Source organism: Delphinapterus leucas, chromosome 1 (assembly GCF_059928025.1).
Source record: "Delphinapterus leucas isolate spDelLeu-1000000601 "Yukka" chromosome 1, BTC_Dleu_Yukka2, whole genome shotgun sequence".
Taxonomy (NCBI): domain Eukaryota; kingdom Metazoa; phylum Chordata; class Mammalia; order Artiodactyla; family Monodontidae; genus Delphinapterus; species Delphinapterus leucas.
In genome coordinates, this window is record NC_143129.1 from 133,595,765 (window position 1) to 133,603,054 (window position 7,290).

Genomic DNA, 7,290 nt, shown 5'->3' on the forward strand with positions numbered 1-7,290 from the left:
TTTGGGGGGAGAGTGTCTATCACCTGAATAAGCTTAGGAACATTTGCAAGCTATACAAGTCCCTGCCCTGCCCCACCTCCTCATTGGGCCTATCAGAATTTAGGGTGGTTGATAAGCACTATGTCTAATGTCAAAAGGCTCCCCAGATGATTCTGATATAACCCCTCTACCCCATTGGAGAACATCTTCCACAAAGGATGGGTAGGATTTGGTTAAGCCGAAAGCCTTAAGAACAGAACGATGTGAACTGAGCACAAAGAGAAGAAAAAGAGCATAAACTCTCAGGTGGTTTGAAAGTACTGCTCAGATTGGAATAGAGTTAAGGAATTTGTGCTTCAGCTTGTAGGCAAAGGAGAACAAAGGAAGGATTTTCAGAAGGAAATAAAATTGTAAATTGCTACCTATACGTTACACCAGGATCAGGAAAGTCTGAGGAACCAAACACAGCCTACTGCCTATTTTTGTAAGTAAAGTTTAACTGGAGCACAGCCATGTCCATTTGTTTACACACTGCCTAGGATGCTTTTGCCAAAAGTTCAGCACAATGCCTGTAATACTCAACCCTTGTCGAGCTCTCCATGTCCTTTAAGATTCTGCCATTGCAGAAATGGCCTTGCAGCCAGGACTCCACTAATTCATTTTATGTGATGATTACATTTATGCATTCATTAATTCCTAGATACTTGAAAGGATTTGGGATATACAGGTTCTAGGTTAAAGTGCTGGGTTCTGTATTTACCCGATTTGTGAGTCCTACACCCTGCTCATCATCTACCATGATTGTCATACTCTGTCGATATGTGGTTCTGATAACATATATCAGTGGTATTGTAGGGTCTTCTAATCTGGAACCAAATAGGGAGATACAGTTATAAATAGCCACATAGCAAGTTCAAGTCTCTTCTTAGGAGCTGATATCTGACAGAGGATTGGTATGAAGCTTGGTTCCCAGCAATAGCACCAGACACATGAGCAGGCAGGGTGTCATGGCTAAGTTTTCCAGTAACTCCAAAAATATCTACTCTCACCTCTTTCCCCATAGAGTTACACAAACACTAACTTCCATCCTTATCACACTTTTAGTCCTTTCCCAACTCTAAGTCTTACTTCTGGGAATAACCTAATGTTTTAAGCAAATGGCTATAGAGTTTGGTTTCCTGAGAGCCTCCTCCTGGAAATGGTGCTGCTTTAGATGGCTTTAAGAGAGCTTTCCATCTTCTCCTACCCCCAAGGGTAATGTGGAAGCAAATTCCCTTTTGGTTACAGTAGATTACGCAGCATTTACTCAAGAACTATTTATCCAGACAGAGCTTATCATCTTATATGTTGGGGTTAAATGGTGAAAAAATAACCACTAGTGAATGACTTGTAAATAACTAGTTTTAGTGCCTAGAGAGTGATATTCCAATATGGGTAATTTAATTAGAGTGGTAAGGATAAAGTGGTGATAATCACTGGATACCACATAAGCCTAAAGAATGGTCACCTAACAAAGTCTTGGGGACTTCTTGGAGGAAGTGGTGTCTAAGTGGTAAGCTGAAGGAGCTACATAGATCAAGAGGAGGTGGGAGCCAAACAAGAGAGGTGGGAGCCAAACAAGCCAAAACAAGAGAAGTTCTAGAGGTCCAGAAAGAATAGAAGACTGGAGTCCCGTGTCAATAATACACTATAAACAGTTGCTGATTACCTGAGGATAGCTAAAAAGCTTTGTGGTAGATTCTCATCACTCTCTGGTATGTCGCATAAGGAAACGAGGGCTTTGGCGTATATTCTACTTTTTATACTGCCACCACTGTTTTTGTGTGTGAGCTCTAGACATTGCTTAACCTTTTAGAACATCAATTTTCTCCTTTGTCAAATCTCACTTGTCTCATTTGCCAATAGGAATACCTGCCCTTGAAGGACTTTGCAGGAATCCAATGGCACAATGTGTGGGAAAGTGCTTTGCAATCTCTAATTCCGGCCACCATCCAGGCCACTCCCTGTTTCCACCCACCATTGTCCATCTAGATCCGCTCAGCAACTGCAAGCTACTTTTAATGTCATCTGCTGACAATAAATCAAATAAATCAAGAGCCCCCAAATCCAGATTTTTAGGTTCTCCCAGGCTACACAACACCATAGCCCACGTAATAGATAACAGTAAGGTGACCATCAGGGAAACTTACCAAACTGTCAATCTGTAATTCTTTATGTTTTTCTTGCTCATTTGACAAATGTGGAAACCAATGGGAAAGAGTCCCATGAATGTCACCCAGCTAGGGAGTGATGCTAAGAGCATCTGGTTTGTGGATGAACTGTGCATTTCCATCATCTCTTGCCTCCAAAGCCAATGGGTCCCTTCTGCTTCAGGACCTTCTCAAGTCCTCCAGAAATCAGTATAGGGACAGTGAACTGCAATCTGGAAGCAGTTTAGCTTTCCCCATTTTCACCCAGGGAAGCTGTGTCCTAATCCCTCCCTGCTTCTGGGCTTAGTGTAACTGAACAGTCCAAACCTCTGGGGTTTGGGAGGCTAATGACCACCTCCCAGACAAAGTTAATCTGGTGGATGAGCAGTAAGCTCCAAGCTTTAGCAGGAGATTTCTCTCGAGTTATAAACGCCCAGTGAACTCGCTACTTGTATTTCTCCCATCACAGTCATTCCCTAGGAGAAGTTCAGCAGGGATCCCTGTAATAAAAAGGTCTTTGTAACTCACATGGGTGTAAAAATCCAAACCAGTCATTTGGGAAAGGAACTCACTTATGCCCATGGGGAGGAAAGGCTAGGGGATACATTCATGACCTAGTTTTAGGTAGCATTTTAAATTAACTTTAACATTTTCATTTCATTGTTATTATTCTATCATGAGGTCACAATTATATGTTTGCAAGGAATTATTTCTTTAATATATCCCGTGTTTTTGAAAAATATTGGCAGGCAATCTGGTGTAGTTAAAAAAGAAAAGAGTACTGTCCAGTGGCAAAAAGATCAGAGATCTAGCCCCAGCTTTATCACTTGCTAGTATTGGGGATCTTGGCATGTCACTAAACTTCTCGGGGCCTCAGCTACCTCCTCTGTGACTTACGAGTCCTTTTTACTTCAGGATCAACTGAAGCAAGAATGACAGCACAAGAAGCATGAAAGTGACTTGAGGATCACGATATCTGACTCAGTTTCCCATAGCCCAAAACTTTACAGGACTGGGAACACAGCAGGACCTCAGGAAATACTTGCTGCTCAAATGAAGCTCCAAAATGGGTCCTTAAAATAATGAAAAAAAGTATGCTTAAATTATTAAAAATTACCAGTTGACAAAAATCTGCTTATCTGATATTGGTAGTCTGGTGTATGTGGCAGCCATGTGAGGCCCAGAAGAAATCTGTAGCTTGTACTGTGGCCCATTCATGAACAAATGGTTTTCTTCTGAGTGTTTCAGTGCACTACACCCGATGCACACACACATACACACACACACACACACACACACGCATACACATCCGTGCTATCTTTTACTAGGGAGAAAATGGAGACTACTTGAGGTATTAATAGCTTGATCTTCAGAGACCACCCATTTAAACATTATCCGTCAGTAATGTCATGTTTGGGTGAGAAAACCCAATAAAAAGAAGACTAGAGAATAGGCTGTTTATGAACAATACATTTGGATACTAGAAATGGAGCTGTATGTAACAAGTTGTGATTGCCCAATCCATCCAGGGCAGAGAGATTGCCCTGGCATAGAGTCATCTTCCTAATGGAACTCAGACCCTCTGGAAATCAAAAACATAGAGAAGGGTAAAGGCCTTGAGTGCAGGATCTGTGTCTTAAGTCACAGCTCCTTACACGCATGTAGGCATCTAACACATATTTGATGAATGTATTAATAAGTGAGGGACCGGGGAATGGAAAGAGCTCTGGACTGGGAGTCAAATGTGGATTCCAGCCCACATTCTATCATCAGCTATGTGAGCAGAGGGAAGTCATTCCAAATCTCTGTCCCTCACACGTGAAACGAGGAGACTAGATAAATCAGCAGCTCACAATCAATAAAATGCAGTGAATTGGCTGATCTCGGTGGGCAAGGAAAAGTGAGTCCAGCCAGAAGTGATGTTCCAGGCTGCAGCCAGGAATGTGGTCTGAGTGCTGACTAAGTGCCCAGAACTAAAGAGATAATATTCCATTCCATGATCAGTATCTCAGGAAGTCTTGTGAAGAGGGGAACCCAAATCACCAGAAAATGAATTTATTCAAGGAAGCCGTTAGCTTTGGCCAGTCACTCTGCTTGTTGTAGGATGAGCCTGTCACTCTGAGAAATGAAATAGGACCCTTGAAAGTCTTCTCACATGGCTAAAGATAAAAGCAAGAACAGTAGAGAGAAGACATCACTCTGGATGCCTGTGTTTGTGCACTAGAGCAAATGTCCTCAATATGCATTTGATTGCATTTTAATATTCATATCATTAGGAGTTTATATTATAGCATGTTACTTTTCCTTGTAATATTTCCATTCTGCAATCAACTTTATTATTATTAAAAAGTACTATAGGGAGAGTCAGAGGAGAAGCCGTGATGACACAACATTGCCGGCGTTGAAGATGGGAGGAGAGAGCCACGAGTCAAGGAATATGGGCAGCCTCTAGAAGGTGGCAAAGGCAAGGAACTGGAGTGTCCACTAGAGTCTCAAGAAGGAACCCTCCCTGATGACACCATGTTTTTAGCCCTGTGAAGCTGATTTTTGGACTTCTGACTGAGGAATATAAGAGAGGCCATGTCAATCGAATATCTCATGGTCTGCAAGGAGTTTCTGCAGTGCCACTGAGAACTTATGCAGATTAACCAATTGATGCTGATGTAACAGTGATAGGTTCTGGTCCTGGAGGATATGTTGCTGCTATTAAAGCTGCCCAGTTAGGCTTCAAGGCAGTCTGCGTTGAGAAAAATGAAACACTCGGTGGAACATGTTTGAACGTTGGTTGTATTCCTTCTAAGGCTTTATTGAATAACTCTCATTGTTACCATATGGCCCATGGAAAAGATTTTGCATCTAGAGGAATTGAAATGTCTGAAGTTCGCTTGAATTTAGAGAAGATGATGGAGCAGAAGGGTAATGCAGTAAAAGCTTTAACGGGTGGAATTGCCCACTTATTCAAACAGAATAAGGTTGCTCATGTAAATGGATATGGAAAGATAACTGGGAAAAATCAGGTCACCGCTATGAAAGCCGATGGCAGCACTCAAGTTATTGATACAAAGAACATTCTTATAGCCACAGGTTCAAAAGTCACTCCTTTTCCTGGAATTACGATTGATGAAGATACAGTAGTGTCATCTACAGGTGCTTTGTCTTTAAAAAAAGTTCCAGAAAAGATGGTTGTCATTGGTGCAGGAGTAATAGGTGTAGAATTGGGCTCAGTTTGGCAAAGACTTGGTGCAGATGTGACAGCAGTTGAGTTTTGGGGTCATGTTGGTGGAATTGGAATTGATATGGAGATATCTAAAAACTTTCAACGCATCCTTCACAAACAAGGATTTAAATTTAAATTGAATACCAAATTTACTGGTGCTACTAAGAAGTCAGATGGAAAAATTGATGTTTCTATTGAAGCTGCTTCTGGTGATAAAGCTGAAGTTATCACTTGTGATGTACTCCTGGTTTGCATTGGCCGACGACCCTTTACTAAGAATTTGGGACTAGAGGAGCTTGGAATTGAGCTGGATCCTAGAGGTAGAATTCCAGTAAATACCAGATTCCAAACTAAAATTCCAAATATCTATGCAATCGGTGATGTGGTTGCTGGTCCAATGCTGGCTCACAAAGCAGAGGATGAAGGCTTTATCTGTGTTGAAGGGATGGCTGGTGGCGCTGTGCGCATTGACTACGATTGTGTACCATCGGTGATTTACACACACCCTGAAGTTGCTTGGGTTGGCAAATCAGAAGAGCAGTTGAAAGAAGAGGGTATTGAGTACAAAGTTGGGAAATTCCCATTTGCTGCTAACAGCAGAGCTAAGACAAACGCTGACACAGATGGTATGGTGAAGATACGTGGGCAGAAATCAACAGACAGAGTATTGGGAGCACGTATTCTAGGACCAGGTGCTGGTGAAATAATAAATGGAGCTGCTCTTGCACTGGAATATGGAGCATCCTGTGAAGATATAGCTAGAGTCTGTCATGCACATCCGACCTTATCAGAAGCTTTTAGAGAAGCAAACCTGGCTGCATCATTTGGCAAATCGATCAACTTTTAAATTAGAAGATTATATTTTTCTGAAATTTCCTGGGAGCTTTTATAGAGGATTTACTTACATGGATGGAGCTGGAGTATGGTATGTGAACAGCTGTGTTTGAAACAAGGTGATCAAGTTATTTTAAACTTGGTTTTCACATTGGAAACAGTCATTAGAATAAGTTAAACACGTATAAACTGAACTGATGTAAAAAAAAAATGTACTATAGGAACTTTTGGCTACCATGAACACAATACTTTCCACTCTACTAAATGTTTTCATATCCATGTAAAAGGCTGCAGTGATGCCCTCAGAGGAACCATTCAGGGGTAGAAAGCGGAGATGATATCTCAGTTCCATCGTGTGGAACTTCTCCCTCAGTTTGTCAAGAAATGTTTGTAAAGTGGAAATTTAAAAGATGTCAAGTGCAACATTCACCTGACTGGACACATACAGGTTTACCTGGAGTACCCTAAGACCGTGCTGTTAGTGGAAAGAACACAAGTTGTGAAAGCTTGGGTTCAAATCTGGGCCCTGCCCCCTAGGAGTTGTATGACTTCGGACAGATGACTGAATTTTTGTTATGGGCAGCCTATCTTTAATTTAATGCAATAATCTTCTCCAGAGTTTCTGTGTGAGGATGTAAAAGACTGAAACACGTAGCATGTAGTAGGCATTCCATAAATGTTAACCCTCCTGTTTTCTCCAGAAAGCTCTGCCCTTCTGTGGTCTACCTGTCCTCCAACACTGAACCAACTAAGTGAAACCTATTAGTTAGTCAGGCATGCTTCCCCTTCTCTTAATTCCACCTACCAAAATATGTCCTATTTTCCCCCAAATATATTCCTCCTCCTACTTTCAAAAATGTAATGAAGAGCCCCACCTAGTCTGATATGACTATAGTAACTTAGGGGTAATCTTAAGTTTGAAAACAGAAGTCAGTGTGAGAACAAAAGTATACTAGTATATTGTTCCGTTGATGGACTTAAGATATTAAATTAATATAGTGTCATAGGAGTTACCATTCTTTTTTTGTATACACTCTGTTATTATATATCTGAGGAATTTATGATAAGGAG

General features: G+C 41.2%; 1 pseudogene; it reads left to right on the forward strand.

Annotated features, from left to right (window-relative positions):
* Positions 1-4,743: 4,743 nt before the first annotated feature.
* On the forward strand, positions 4,744-7,037 carry LOC111178450 (dihydrolipoyl dehydrogenase, mitochondrial pseudogene; annotated as a pseudogene).
* Positions 7,038-7,290: the final 253 nt, after the last annotated feature.